The sequence below is a fragment of the Talpa occidentalis genome, unplaced genomic scaffold (genome assembly GCF_014898055.3).
Source record: "Talpa occidentalis isolate TD23 unplaced genomic scaffold, MPIMG_talOcc4v2.1 talOcc4.13, whole genome shotgun sequence".
Classification (NCBI taxonomy): Eukaryota; Metazoa; Chordata; class Mammalia; order Eulipotyphla; family Talpidae; genus Talpa; species Talpa occidentalis.
The window spans coordinates 76331881-76347400 of record NW_023601322.1 but is presented as its reverse complement, the minus strand read 5'-3'; the positions used below and the strand labels follow the sequence as shown (position 1 = coordinate 76347400).

The following is a 15520-nucleotide window of genomic DNA, read 5'->3' as shown; positions in this document are numbered from 1 at the left end:
GTGAGGTAAGAGATTCAAATTTTTCATTTTGGATAGTGGGAGAGACAAGATGGTTATTTTTTTTTTTTTAATCTTCCTTGGTATTTAATGTAATACCTTGCAGATGGCAGGGCATATAAAAATGCTTGCGGGTTTTTTGATTTAGTTTCTTTTCTTTTTAAGGAAAATTATGCTGGTATTAAACACCAGCTCCCAAGCTTTGCCAGTAAGTTTTCTTTAAAATTCTTTCAATTGGCTAGTACTGTGTGTGTGTGTGTGTGTGTGTGTGTGTGTGTGTGTGTGTGTGTGTATCTGTGTAGATGTGAGAGGGCCTGACTCTCTCAGAGAAAAAAAGATGACTTTGAGAGAAGTGAAACTATAAAAATATTATTCTAGCCACAAAAGTTATTTTTAACAGTCTTCCCACACTTAGCAGTAACTGGAATAGCATCAGAGAAGGACAGCCTGACTCAGTGAAATACAATGGGTATACTGGGCTGAGTGTTTCACCTTTATGAATATCCCTTTTTTGTTCACCAGGTATTTCTTTTGTCTTTAAGTGTGTGGGATGATATTAAATAGCATGGTTGAAGTGATTTTTTGTTTTATTTCAGAAAATATAGACAGTTCTAGAAATTTTCATTACTTAAATTAAAGCTGCTTCTAAAGGATAATTTTGAGGATAGGGCATTTCTGAAAGTAAGCATATTTCCAGAAAGGATTTCTCCAGATACATTAGAGTACCATGGAAAATCTTGAGAATAATTTTTAAAAAATATCTCCATTCAAAAATTGTTAAACTGGGCCTCCCCTCGTGGTGCAGGCAGTTGAGCACAGTGCTGTGAAGCTGTCTGCAGCCTCTGCAGTGCCGGTTCAATCCCGGCCGGCCAGCGAGGGTCCCACATGGCGTGGCAGACCCTCCTGGCTCACCCGCTGCTCCCCTCACCAGTGTATTTCAGTCAGTCTGCCTGTTCTGTTCCCTGCTCTGTCTCTGGTGAATCCTCTCACCCTCCTGCGAATCTGGCCTGTACCCTGGTTCTTGTGTAAATAAATAAATAAAAATCTTTAAAAAAAAATTGTTAGGGCCTCCCCGGTGGCGCAGCGGTTGAGCGCTGGGTTGCGAAGCTGCCCGCGGCCTCTGCGGCGCCGGTTCAATCCCCGGCTGCTCCCCGGCCACCGGAGGAGGATCCCACATGGTGCGCAGACCTCTTCTGCCACCCGCTGCTCCCCTCAGCAGTGTACTTCAGCCCTTCTGCCTGCTCTGCTCCCCGCTCTGGCTCTGGTGAATTCTCTCACCCTCCCGCGCTTCTGACTGTACCCAGTGCATGTATAAACAAAAAACAAAACAAATATAATAAATAAATAAATAAAAACATGCCTCTATTAAAAAAAAAAATTGTTAAACGAGTGCACACACAGACATAGTATTCTAAGAATATTCTTAAAATCTCATCATGGGCCTCCCTGGTGGCATAAGGGGTTAAGCACCGCACTATGAAGCAATCTGCAGCCTCTGCAACACGTTTGATCTCTGGCCCACCAGTGAGCAACCCACATAGCATGGCAGACCTCTCCTTTCTCACCTGCTGCTCCCCTCAGCAGTGTATTTCAGTAGATCTGCCTGTTCTGTTCCCCACTCTGTCTCTGGTGAATCCTCTCACCCCTCATATCTCTGGCCTGTACCCCAGCTCTTGTATGCATAAATAAATAAATCTTTAAAAAAATAAATAAAACCTCATCAATTTTATCAAATTTATTAATTTTGTATAATTTTGTTATCATCAGCAGATGATAACAGCTAAACCATCACCCTTCCTTCTGGTGATTTGTCTGTAAAACATACAGCTCTGGTAGGGCTAGGAGGAGACCCAGCCCTACCAGATGAGCACTCACCCAATGTCTTTTCATGTAAACCCTAAAGAAATTCTGGGGAGCCATATACTTAGAACACCATCAGTCTAAACCACTAGCCATCTATACAATACTTGAGTTTGTAATTTGCATTTTCTTAAAATATGTGCTATCCAAAGATAAATTAAAAGGCAGCTGTTGGCAGGCATATAAAGTTTTTGATTATCTGTTTTGATTAACAAAGTGATTATTGTCTATAAATTACCATTTGTTCTTAAATGTTTTTAATCTTTACATTACTAAGAGACATTTTTAATGACTGGGGACTCTCCAAAAGAAATTATATACTCTGCCTAAGATGAGGGACATCATCTATGAAGACAAACAATAGCATAATAAACTTCAAGGTAAATTTCACAATTGGTCTAGGCTATAGAACCTATAAACATTCAGGGAGGACACAAAAGACAAAGAAATAAAGCAGCAGAGAAGGATTTAAGGAAGAGTTTTTTTCTTGACTGATGTTGGATGAAGGGTGGAGTCTAAAATACCTGTATTGAGTGAAAGTGGAAAGAATGTATGCAGCTCTTGGAGCAATCAACAAGCTCCTATCCTGCTGACCTGTAGTTTGCTGATAGGAGAGGTGAGCAGTATCTAGTAGAAAAAGCAATTATAAACAGATAAAACAAAACATGATCATTGTACCATGAATACTTCTGGAAGATGTTTAAGATCTGTTAAGATCTTCTAAGACTAGTGTGGTTTTTTTTAAAAAATATTTATTTATTCAAATCAACAAGCAACTATAAACCAGAGACACACTACTGTTGGGGGGATAGGGAGTAGGATCAAAACAAGGAGGGTGGAAATTGTATGGGGGTTATAACCAAGATGAAAATGCATACATTGTGCAAAAATGAAAAATGATGTAAAAATATATAAAATAAAATAAAAATGCTCAAAAATAAAAATAAAAAATTTATTTATTAATGCATACAAGAACTGGGGTAAAGGCCAGATGCGTGGGAGGGTGAGAGGATTCACCAGAGACAGGCGGGGAACAGAACAGGCAGATTGACTGAAATACACTGCTGAGAGGAGTAGGGGGCAAGACAGGAGAGGTCTGCCTCACCATGAGGGTATCTCCGAGGTGGGCCGGGATCAAACCAGCACTACAGAGGCTGCGGACAGCTCCACAGCACTGCACTCAACCACCTGCGCCACAAGGGAGGCCCCTAGTGTGTTTTTATTGATATATAATTGAAGTACATATTCAAATATCTATATAAGTAGTACTATTTTTAAAAAGAATTGTATCAATTTTGCTTTACAATACTTGAAAAAAGCTTGGAACTTAAACTGCTACTTATGTCATAGTCTACTAATAGCTACTTTTCTGTTTTGTAAGTTCCAGTCCTTCTATCATTTATATATTTTTGATTGTTTTTCCCTTTCCTAAAATCTATTCTAATTGCCCTCCTTTTGTAATTTGCCTCTCTGATATTCCACATGTCCCCCCTTATATTTAAAAAAATCTCTCTTCAAATATATTTGATGAGACACATTCTCTAACAAATGCCTGTAATGAAAATGCTCTTTGTTCTTTAAATTCTGCAATTTCTTCTTTATGGGATTTACATAGTTTGTTTCTTACAAGAGTGTTTTATTTCTGCATTAGTTCTGATTGTGAGATATCATTTGCATTCTTTGGGAAAGCACTTGGCATGCTGAGTAGTTGCCTTGGAAACACCAATACAGGTAGGATAAGCACTGAGAAAGAAAGGGAGGAAAAGTAACTTGTAATGTTGACAAAATGCCAGGCACTGGACTGGGTTTTGAAATATATGATTTCATTTAACCATCAAGCCCTGCAAGGTGAATATTATTATCACTGCCAAGCTTTTTTGCTTTAAATAACTTCAACATAGAAAAGCAGAATTGAACCTGATTCCTCAAACATCCAATTCTCTGTGATTTTCAGTTAAAAGGAAATGATAGCACAGTTGTGTATTTTGGAGAATTGTACTGAGAAGCATTTTTGTACAGGTTATATTGATGCCAAGTACTTCTTTATGACACTATCTTGATATTTTTGGCCAAATACACTCAGATATACCAACCATTACATTACTGTTACTATGTATATCATATTAAAATTATGATGTCTATTATATAACTAGTTCCTAGGAAAAACTGTATTACAGAACACTGGATACTAAAGTGATTTTCATAAGTATTATAAAAGTTATACTTTAGAAAATTTGGACTTTTTGGATATTTAAAATGTCTATAAGGGTTTCATTTTCCAATAAATAGCCTTTTATAATTTTTATAACTGAAAATTAATTATCATTGTCACCTTAAATGTCAGCCAGTTAACCCCTAATCAATATGTTCTAGATTTTGTTGAACTTTCCATATTTTAATAGTATTTTTTCTTATATTCTGACAGTTTTCTGATTTAGATTTTTAAAATGCCTCAAAGTATTCCTTTGAGTTTTTAATAAATGAACAAATAAGAGTGACTAAAAATTGTATACTGTCCTTATTTATTTGAATAAATTTTATTTATTTATTTTTTCATGATGATATTTAGGTTTTATTAGGCAATAACTTTATCATTTTCCCAATGTATAGGAAAGTTTTCTTCAGGGTATAATAGTAGTAATACTATTATAATACCTTATACCACTATATAATAGTGCTAATACTTATAAAATGATAGAAAACATACACTGATAAATAATAATAGCAAAATAATAAGAAACAACATTCTGTATGGGGGTGGGAATGTTTTTCAAATTGAGCTAACATAGGTTTACAACATTGTGATTTAGAGGTATTGGACCTCTCCCTTCAGGAATTGTAACTATACCGTATCCACCACCAAAACACCCATACTCCACCATAATCCCCACTCCCCTTCAGTTTACATTCTGGGGTTTGTTCCTGCTTTGGCATTACTGCCTCTTGGTTTTGTTTCTCTACATCACACATATCTGTGAAACCATCTAGTATTTGTGTTTCTCCTTCTGACTAGTTTTGCTTGGCCTAATTCCTTCCAGCTCCATCCATGTTGTCACAAATGCAAATAATTGATCTTTTCAAAATTATTTTATTTTACATATTTTTGCATCATTTTTCATGTTTGTACAATGTATGCATTTTCATCTCAGTTATACTCCCTGTGAAATTCTCACCACCCATTTGCCTGTGAATCATCACCATGGTCCCTTGTGCTCTTCCCACCTCTGTTTTGATCCTACTTCCTTCTCCACTCCTGCAGAATGTCTCCGGTTTATAGTTGCCCATTGAAATTATAATAAAGTAATTTATCACTTTTTTATAACTGAGTATTATTCAATTGTGTGTACACACCACATCTTCTTAATCTGCTCATTTGTTTTTGGACAACTAGGTTGTATCCAAAGCTTAGATATTGTAAATAGTGCTGCAATCACAACAGAAATGCATATATTCTGGGCCTCCCTGGTGGCGCAGGCAGTTGAGCCCACACTGTGAAGCTGTTCGCAGCCTCTGCAGCGTGGGTTCGATCACGGCTGGCTAGGGAGAAACCCACATGGTGCGGCAGACCTCTCCTGTCTTGCCCGCTGCTCCCCTCAGCAGTGTATTTCAGTCAGTCTGCCTGTTCTGTTCCCTGCCTGTTTCTGGTGAATCCTCTCACCCTCCCACATATCTGGCCTGTACCCCGGTTCTTGTATAAAAAAAAATCAAAAAAAGTGCGGATTAATGTTTTTAAATGATGATGTTTTGGAATCATAATTTTCAAATATTGCTTTTTACTTACATGGATTTTAATCAGATTATATCAAAACTAAGAATCCCCTTATCTCTGGAGACCTCTTCTAGAACACTCCATCCTCTTGCTCAAATCTGGATCTGTTTTTCTCCAAACTGGCTGCACAGCTCTTACCATGAAACCTCCTTTCATCCTTCCCTGGATATCATCTCCTTTTACTTGCTTAAAAAGTTTTTTCCTCCCTCTCCCCTTACTCCTTTCCTTTGTTCACTAAAAAACATTTTGAAATGTTTGACAGACAGATAAAAGTATGAGGCAGATGAAGTGAATCAATTATTGGAAGTCTGAAAAAAATCTTTATTCTTCTTTCACAATTAATATTTTGATTTGGTAGAGAATATTAGATTAAAAATTTTCCTTCAGAATTTGAAGGTAATTGCAATTTGCTCAACTGTGGTCTGACATCATGGCTGCCTGATGATTTGAATAGCATTAGTTCCTTACACCCCATGTCCAAAGGAGGTAGAAAGGGTTCTCTTCCCAATGTTTAAAATTTCATGATTTGTGTCCAGGTGTTATAGATTCATATTCATTTCATTATAAATGCTTGAACCCTTTATATTTGGGATCTCCCCCCCCCCCTTAATTTTTCAATACATTTTTTTTCTCTCCATTTTGATTTTCCTTATTTCTATGCCTGTTCTGAAATTCATGCTTATTAGTCATCTATTTTTGGGCATTTGGGTTGTTTCCATAGCTTATCTATTGTAAATAGTGCTACTATAAATGTAGGGGTGCAGGTGCCCTTTGGAATTAATGTTTCTGTGTCCTTTGAGTAAATATCTAGGAATGGAATTGCTGGATCATATGGAAGTTCTATCTTTAGTAGGTTGAGGAATCTCCACACAGCTTTCCATAGTGGTTGGTCCTGTTTGCACTCCCACTAGAAATGTAGGAGAGTTCCTTTTTCTCCACATCCTCGCCAACATATGTTGTTGCTAGTTTTTTTTTTTTAATATGTGCCATTCTCACTAGTGTAAGATGGTATCTAATTGTTGTTTTGATCTGCATTTCCCTGATTACAGTAATGTTGAACATTTTTCCATATGCCTGTTGGCCATTTGCATTTCCTCTTTGGAGAAGTTTCTTTTTAGCTCTTCTGCCCATTTTTTGACTGGATTATTTTATTTGTTTTTGTTGAATTTGATCAGCTCTTTGTAGATTTTTGTGATCAGTCCTTTATCATTAGTGTTGTGTGCAAAAATTTTCTCCCAGTCATTGGAGTTTCTTTTTGCTTTGGTTATTGTCTCTTTTGCTGTGCAGCTCTTTAATTTGATGTAGTCCCAGCTGTTTGTCTTTGCTTTCACTATCACTGCTTTGGGTGATGAGTCTATAAAGATGTTTTTGAGGTGCATGTCATGTAGTGTTTCACCTATATTTCCTTCTATATATTTTATGGTTTCAGGTCTTATACCTAGTTCTTTAATCCATTCTGAGTTAGTTTTTGTGCATGCTATGAGGTAGTAGTCAAGCTTCATTCTTTTTTTTTAATATTTTATTTTATATAATTCTTACATCATTTTTCATTTTTGCACAATGTATGCATTTTCATTTTGGTTATATTCCCCATACAATTGCCCCTCCCCTTATTTTGACCCTAATCCTTCCTCTCCCTCCCCCGCCCCCCTGCAGTGTGTCTCTGGTTTATAGTTGCTTGTTGATTTTGATTTTTACTTTGTATTAATTAGTCTTTTCCTGGTCCCTTATTTAGGTTTTCTAAATTCCTGTCAAGTTTCATTCTTTTGCATGTAGCGACCCAGTTTTTGAACAAACTTTCTTTGCTCCATTGCATATTCTTTGTTCCTTTGTCAAAGACTAGTTGACTGTAAATCTGTGGGTTTATTTCTGGATTTTCTACTCGGTTCCATTGGTCCGTGTGTCTGTTCTTGTTCCAATACCATTCAGTTTTGATTATTATGGTTATATAGCATAGTTTCAAATCTGGGAGTGTGATGTATCCGTTCCCTTCTATTTTTTTCAGGAGAGCTTTGGCTATTCGGGGTTTTTGGTGGCTCCATATGAATTTCATCAATATTTGTTCTATTTCTTTGAAGAATGTCACTGAAATTTTTATTGGAATAGCATTGAATCTGTAAATTGCTTTTGGTAGGATGGCCATTTTGATAATGTTAATTCTTCCAATCCATGAACAGGGGATATCTTTCCATTTCTTTTTTTTTTTTTAATATTTATTTATTTATACAAGCACTAGGTACTGTCAGAAGTGCGGGAGGGTGAGAGAATTCACCAGAGCCAGAGCGGGGAGCAGAACAGACAGACTGATAAAGTACACTGCTGAGGGGAGCAGCAGGCACGGCAGGAGGGGTCAGCGCGCCATGTAGGACCCTTGCTGGCAGCCGGGGATCAAACTGGCACTGCAGAGGCTGCGGGCAGCTTTGCAGCCCATTGCTCAACCACTGCGCCACCAGGGAGGCCCTTTTTGTGTCTTCTTCTATTTCTTTTAACAGTGTTTTATAGTTTTCTTTGTATAGGTCCTTTACCTCTTTTGTTAGGTTTATTCCCAAGAATTTGATTTTTTTTTTGCTACTGATGTTTAAATTGATTATCTTTTAACTTTCTAAATGTTTTTAATTGCTTTTAATTGCTTTTTTTTATTTCTTAGAGCATGTAGTTACTTTTATGGGTATGATAGCCTTCTTGCATACTTTATTGTTCTAAGTTTGTGTGTTTTCCTTCCACAGTTTTATTTAATGCTTTTTTTCTGGCTTTTTTTTTTCTTGCTCATGTTGTTGATTTTCCTTGGAAATCTGGTGATTCTTGGTTGTATGCCCACATTTGAATGAAAGCTTTGGTTGATTATTCTAATTAGGCAATGTGGATTTCTTCTAATGTTGTATAACTAGGCCAGTTTCCTGCTGGGCTTTTCTCTGTAGTGGTGTATCTGATTGGGAATTATATGTATGAGGGAGATGATGTGACAGAAAAGTATTGCTTAGACTGAGTGGGTAGGCAAGCTGCAGTCAAGTGGATGACCCCCAAGCCTGCACTAGAAAACTGTCCTAGGTTACCTTAAAATTTTTGGAACATATACTTCTGGTGAATATTATTATTATCCATTAAATTCCATTTTATTGCTGGTTATAAATTCAGGGAAATCCTATTTATTAACAAGTTAAGAGTCAGTTATCTTGGACCCACAAAGCAGGATTGAAAGTAAGCAAAAGGAGATATTTTGTGATTCCAAAGTACCTTAGAGAAAAATCATGAACTTCTTTCTTATCATTTATATAGGACTTCATTCATTTCTGTTTTTGCCCATTTTTCTAACAGAGTTCTTTTTTGTTTCTATACCCACAGAATGGTATAGAAAGGAAAAAGGTAAAACTTTTAGGCAAACTATAGATCTGAGGCATTCATCAGGGGAGCAGGTCAAAATATGGGAGGGAAGAGCACAAGGGACTATGGTGATATGGTGATGGGATAATTATAGGGATTACACCTGAGCAGAGAAATCAAATGTTGTACAAAAATGAACAACAATATAAGAAATTTAAAAAAAAGAAAAAAGAAAAGCAATATAGATGGAAGTATATGGTCTGCTGAAGATCAATAATAAAAAGAAAATGGTGCCATACATGACTATTAGGTCATACAATCTCCAAGTTCAACTGTGCTTATTACCTTCCTTTTAAGTAACTACAGAAGTAATTTCTTTTAGATTATTATTGAAATAGGCAAAATTTATAAAGATTAATTCCTGGAGGAATAAAATACCAGACAATATTTGCCCACTAACCTAAATAAATGAGTTATTACTCTAGTTTGTTAGCCAAACATAGCAAAGCCCTATTCAATGTCCAGCGTTCAGCTTGCAAATTGTGCTCTCTGAATGAAGTCTTGGATAAACCCCAACTGAATGTGTTCTCTCTAGTCCATTTGCATACCCACATCTTTATTCTCTTTCTCATGATATTTACCATATTTTGCTTCTTATGCTAATTTGGGAGCTAATACTAATGGATATTTTAATCTTGTGAACATGATTTTAATTTTTAATTAACTTCTTGTATTTCTTCGATAGTATTGCCTTTAGGCACGTAAATGATATGGTCAAATGACTGGAACAATGTTGATCTCATCACATTTTCCAATAATAACGTGTTACTTGCTTCAAAGCAAAAAAAAAATTACATTTATATATTCAGTATATTGCTATATTTTCATGCTTTTCTTTCATATTTTCCAGATTTGTCCCTGGGATTATAGTTTGTATTTTGGCTGATAGTTTGCATCTTAAACTTTGGATGTTATGAGGGGCCTCCTGGTGGCGCAAAGGGGTAAGCACCGCACTATGAGGCAATCCAAGGCCTCTGCAGCGCGAGTTCAATCCCCCGCCCGAGGGAGCAACCCCCATGGCGAAGCAGATCTCTCCTGTCTTGCCTGCTGCTCCCCTCAGCAGTGTGTTTCAGTTAGTCTGCCTGTTCTGCTCCCCACTCTGTCTCTGGTGAATCCTCTCACCCCTGCATCTCTGGCCTGTGCCCCAGCTCTTGTATGCATAAATAAATAAATCTTTAAAAAAAAAACTTTGGATGTTATGAATAATAACTTTGAACTGGAATTCTCTCTTCTCTACTTTTTCCACATTCATACTTATTATAACTTAGTAGAGCAAAGAAACTCCTAATTTGCATGTAAAATAATGTGAGATGTGTCAGTTTCAATGTTGTTAAATAGGGGAAAATAACAATAAACATATTTATGAGGTGGAATAGTTGTGAACATTGTTCTTCAGTTGAATATGCAGCTAAAGAAGCAAGATTATACATATAGTTCCCACAAATAATAATTTTAGACTTATATGCCTTAATAAATTTAAAAATTTCCTGTAATCAATTTTCTTTTGTGCGCATATTTTGTTGTACTTTAAGGTACAATTCTTTCTGTTATTGTTTTTCTATATATCTCTTTTTTATCTTTTTTTTAAAAATATTTATTTATATATGCATCCAAGAACTGGGGTACAGGCCAAAGGAGCAGAAGGTGAGAGGATCCACCACAGACAGAGTGGGGAGCAGAACAGGCAGACTGAAATACACTGCTGAGGGGAGTAGCGGGTGAGACAGGAGAGGTCTGCTGCACCATGTGGGTTGTTCCCTGGCTGGCCAGGGATTGAACTCATGCTGCAGAGGCTGTGGACAGCTTCATAGCACTGTGCCTTAACCCCTTGTGCCACCAGCGAGGCCCTTTCATCTTCTTAACAACACTTTCAAACTTCTCTGACATCTTATTAATTCATTGCCACAGAGTTGAGTTGTGGTAAGAATTTCTGATGCTGATTATATTGTTCAAACAGAAAATCCACAATCCTGAGAATTCTGAACAGGCTAAATTGATTTTAAGACTGAAGACGACCATTTGATTAAGTTAAAATGGCTTTTCTGGAAACACGGATCTCATATGCTCAGTTTTCCTCCATTCCTAAATTGCCCAGTACATCTTTCGAGCACAGCCCTTATACTGTCTTTGCTGGCTTTACAGGTCTGTTTCTCCACTGGACTTAGTCCATAGAAGGACCGGTAGTTTGGTGTACAGCAGACAGTCACTACATATAGCTGAATACATGAGTGAATATGGTTTCATTTCCTGAACTTGCTGAATTGTTGAAGATTTTTTAACCAAAATAACACGGTAGAAAATAGTATTCAAAAGTTTTATTTTCCGATCATCTAAAATGATCATTAATGTTGGGATTTTACTTTATATATTTTTAAATAAAAAATCAAGGACTGGTATAATTTTTTTTTTATGGAATGGTTTTGAGAAAGGATTTGGACATTTTACCTGAGTATATATTACAAATGGAAATTATAAACAAAGGAATTTAGCTCCAACTATGGTTTTAGTTAGGTTTCCTTGTTATAATATTTAAAACTCTCAATATAATAATCTCTGATAATTTGGTAAAATTTAATAAATCAGTTGTACCAAACATTTATCTTTTAATAACAAATAATAAATGTACAGTCTTTCACTGTTTAAGAAATAAATTAGTTTTTACTTTTCATGAAATTTAATAGATTTTTATGTTGTTTTTTTAACTGATGATGTACCTTTATTTTACATCCTTGTTTGTTTTTTCACAATATAGGATTTGTCCCCCAGGTGTGGTCACCATAGATTTCCTACCACCAAAGCACCCATAGTCCTCTACTATATTCCATTGTGCTCTTCCCCATCCTGTTTTCTTTCTTCCTCTTCCCTCCCCCGCTTGGATTCCTTATATCTATGGTCAGCATTCAGGGTTAAGTTTTAAAGTTTGTTTTTTGTCTGATCCTTTGTTTGACTTCTCTATATTCCACATATAAGTGAAGCCATACAGTATTTATCTTTCTCCTTCTGGTAGACTTCCCTTAGGGTAATCCCTTCCAGTTCCATCCATGTTGCTACAAATGGCATAATTTTGTCTTTGTTGATTGCTGAGTACTATTTTTTATGGAATATTTTATATTTACCCTACTCCCAACATTAGCATCCAAATAGAGAAGAGTTTTATAAACCACCCATGCAATAATCTTACTTTTTGTATAGCATTCTGAGTTATTGAATTATAATTTTTTTACCTTAAAACTTTTTTATTTTCATTATTTTGTCAGTAGTTTACATATTTATAACTCTGGAGGTACATTTTCATACCACATATGTGCACATGCTTCACTCATCAAATTATGACTTATTTTCTAAGCTACTCTGACTACTGTATCTACCAGTGGAAATGCTCAAACCAGTAGAAAATTTCCACAGCATGTTCTGAGTTGAAATTGTTCCCAGCTAGACTAGAATTGGAATGTTTGGTTGATTGCGGCAAGTCTGACTTGCTTTTCACCATAAATGGTGCAGACATGAGTTTCAGAAAATGGGCAATGGAAATTACAGCTAATGCATGGAATACACCAAAAGGGGTAATTGCTTCCTTCCTTCCCACTTTAAATTTAGGTCTTCTGACATTGCCAAAGTTGCTCAAAATGCTTTCTTCCCTAATCGTAATACATAAAGTCAGTGAAAGGAGAGGAGGTGTGTAATAGTGATAAAAGGGTTTGAATTGAGAAAGAATAACAAATGTGTACACACCAGCCTTTTATCTCTTTCAGTTCTTTCACTTGAAAGCAAAGCAATACAGAGGAAATTATCCCTTAGAATTGTCTGAACTTTCCAAGTTGTACTCTTTCATTTGAGAATAAATTTTAAATCATTTACTTACTCTTTTTAAGGAACAATGGCCGGTTATGATCACCTTTTCATCTAATATCTGAACACACTGTACACAATATACACTTAGCTCTGGAAATTTTTCTTGGAGGCACAAAGATTTAACTCATTCCCTGTGTCCCTAATTTTAAACACTATCTCCAAAAGCCTCTTCTCTGATCACAGTTTTGATTCTTTCTTCATAATCATTGAACTAATCCCTACTTTCCCCTCCATTATCTCTTTTTTGCATTCCTTCCTTTCTTATCATATATACTTGACATATATCACATGTATAAGGTAAGATACAGATAAATAGCTATCTGTATCTTCAGCTATATAGCTATAGCTTCACATCAATGGTTTATAGGTTAGTAACACTTTCCTCTATACCATAACTTCCCTTAAGCTTAAACTTTTTTTTATAAAAGCACAACCTAATATCAACTTGTATAACCGTACATTATTTCTCTGGTCAATATACTTAGCTTTTTAAATTTTTCAAGACTTGTTTAAAATTTATTTTAATTAATTGTTACTGAAGTAGCATTATTTTATGGCACTGCTAGTGTTTTGACAGTGTAGAATTTCCTCCTTCAGGTGTAGTCACAGTAGCACTCCCACCACTGAAGCACCCCAGTCCTCCACCATAGTCCACTGTGCTTCCCCCACCACCTGTTTCTCAACCCTTCTCCTCTGAAAGCTGCAGATCTATGACAAGCTTTCAAGGGTTGATTCTAAAGTTTGTCTTCTTATTTCCCTTGTCCCTCTCTACAGATGATCCTGTTTCTTCCATCTGAAAGAAAGTAAAATCACTGTGCAGAAATTAATTTTCTCTCAGCCAAAACCAGGAAGCTATCTTTATTTGCAACCAGACTTTCAACTTCTTGCTCAGTTATTTAAGAGGGGGGCCTATTCATCTCATACCCATCCCTACATTGCATCTGATCTTATTGCTACTATCCCCAAATCTCTCAGAAAAATTCCCATTATCAACTACTCTCTTCTTTCTCCCATAACAGCTGTTCCAACTCAAAGGAATCTTCCAATCAAGATTCAGATTCAACACCTCCATGACTGAATCCATGACATTTACTACCATCGCCTGCTTTGGTCCCCTGAGCTCAAAATATGACACTACTCTCAGCCAATTACACTTGAGAAACATGAGTCATTCATGAAGTCTCTTTTCTCACTCCCTAAATTCAAAACGCCCCCAAGTTTTAGTGGTATTGCTTGCTAAAGGTCTCTAGTATAGCTACTTCTTTCCATATCCATCTAGGCTAGTATTATCTGTTACCAAAGAGATTACATGAGCTTCCAAATTCTTCAACACTGTTCTCCAATTTGAAACTGCATTTATCTTCTCTGAATATAAATATGACCTGTCATTCTGTGTAAACCTCTGTAGTCACTTCCCATAACAAAGACCAAACCTCTTTCTGTAGCCTGTGAGATCATGCTTGGACTGACCTTGCCTGCATTTGCAGATTGCCCTTACTCTCCCTGCTTTCTTTCTCCAACCATGCCTGCTTCTCTGGTCAAGCAAAGGAATCCTGACTTCTCCTCTTTGATGATGATGTTAAGTGTCCAAACTCTAGCTCTTTTTTGCCTATATTAACACAAAGACAGAATTCTGTCTTCAAGGGTTGTACTCAAAAAATAACTCGAGCAGTAAAAGACGACTTACCTGGGAGGGTTGATTGAATCAATGAGAGATTACAACACGCGGATTGTGACTTAAGTTTTGGCTAGTTTCAGGTGGGCATCTGTTGCATGTTTTGCTTCTGGAGTTCTGCTAACCTCAAGGTGGTTTCTAGGAAACTCAAGGTGGCTGCCAGGGCTCCAGCTTCAATGATGAAGTCAGGATGACCAGAATTTACTGTTACTTATAATCAGTCTGGCAAAACTATGGTGAAATGGAGAAAGATGACTTCTGTGCTGAGCCAAGCACTAGAATTCTTTTATTAGAGAAAAATATGATCTTATTTTATTTTTCAGGCTAGGAAGGTGGATTATAGTTTTTACAAAAAAAACTTGCATCTCTATAGCACTTTAATGTTTATGAATCTATTTTCACCTACTGTCTGGGTTGGTAGCTCACTTAGTTCTTAAGGTAGGCACAACACTGGTTTTCGATTTTGTATATACCAGGAAGCTAAAAGAAAAGTTATAACTTCCCGGTGATACTGGTGGAGCAGCCAGCCACATCTGACTCTTGTGCTGCCCCTCCTGGGGTTAGCATAAAATTCAACACTATTCTGATCACAGTGTGTACTATTAACATATTAGTGAAGTGTGATGTAGTGGGAAAATAACGAGCAGATGACATTGAGGAGTCAATTTTCAGCTGGTTTTCACAATGCGGCCCTCTATTTAGCAGTTAAATTGGCCTATTTTTAGTTGTGTTTGGGATGAAGCCCAGAGCAGTACTGAACAGTGTCTGCAACCTTCTGCTGGGTGTTACTTGCCCTTAGTCATCATCTGAATGTTTCTGATGCTATCTGACTCAGAAAATATGCATTTTTCATTCCAGTTTTTTCCTACAGTATTGGTTCAGTTGATCCTGGGTTCTATATAACCTGAGGTCATTTTTGAAAAGTCTTCATGTGCACGTATATATTCCATAATTCACTTATGATGAAAAAGTTTTGATTTGTGATG

At 36.5% G+C, this 15520-nt stretch overlaps 1 protein-coding gene and 1 long non-coding RNA gene across 2 annotated transcripts in view; one reads left to right on the top strand and one right to left on the bottom strand.

Annotated features, from left to right (window-relative positions):
* The window catches only part of CHSY3 (chondroitin sulfate synthase 3), a 226857-nt gene that overhangs the window by 30893 nt on the left and 180444 nt on the right, over positions 1-15520 (top strand). The window lies entirely within an intron of this gene.
* LOC129145637 (uncharacterized) overlaps positions 1-15520 on the bottom strand; it is a 64917-nt gene that overhangs the window by 27637 nt on the left and 21760 nt on the right. The window lies entirely within an intron of this gene.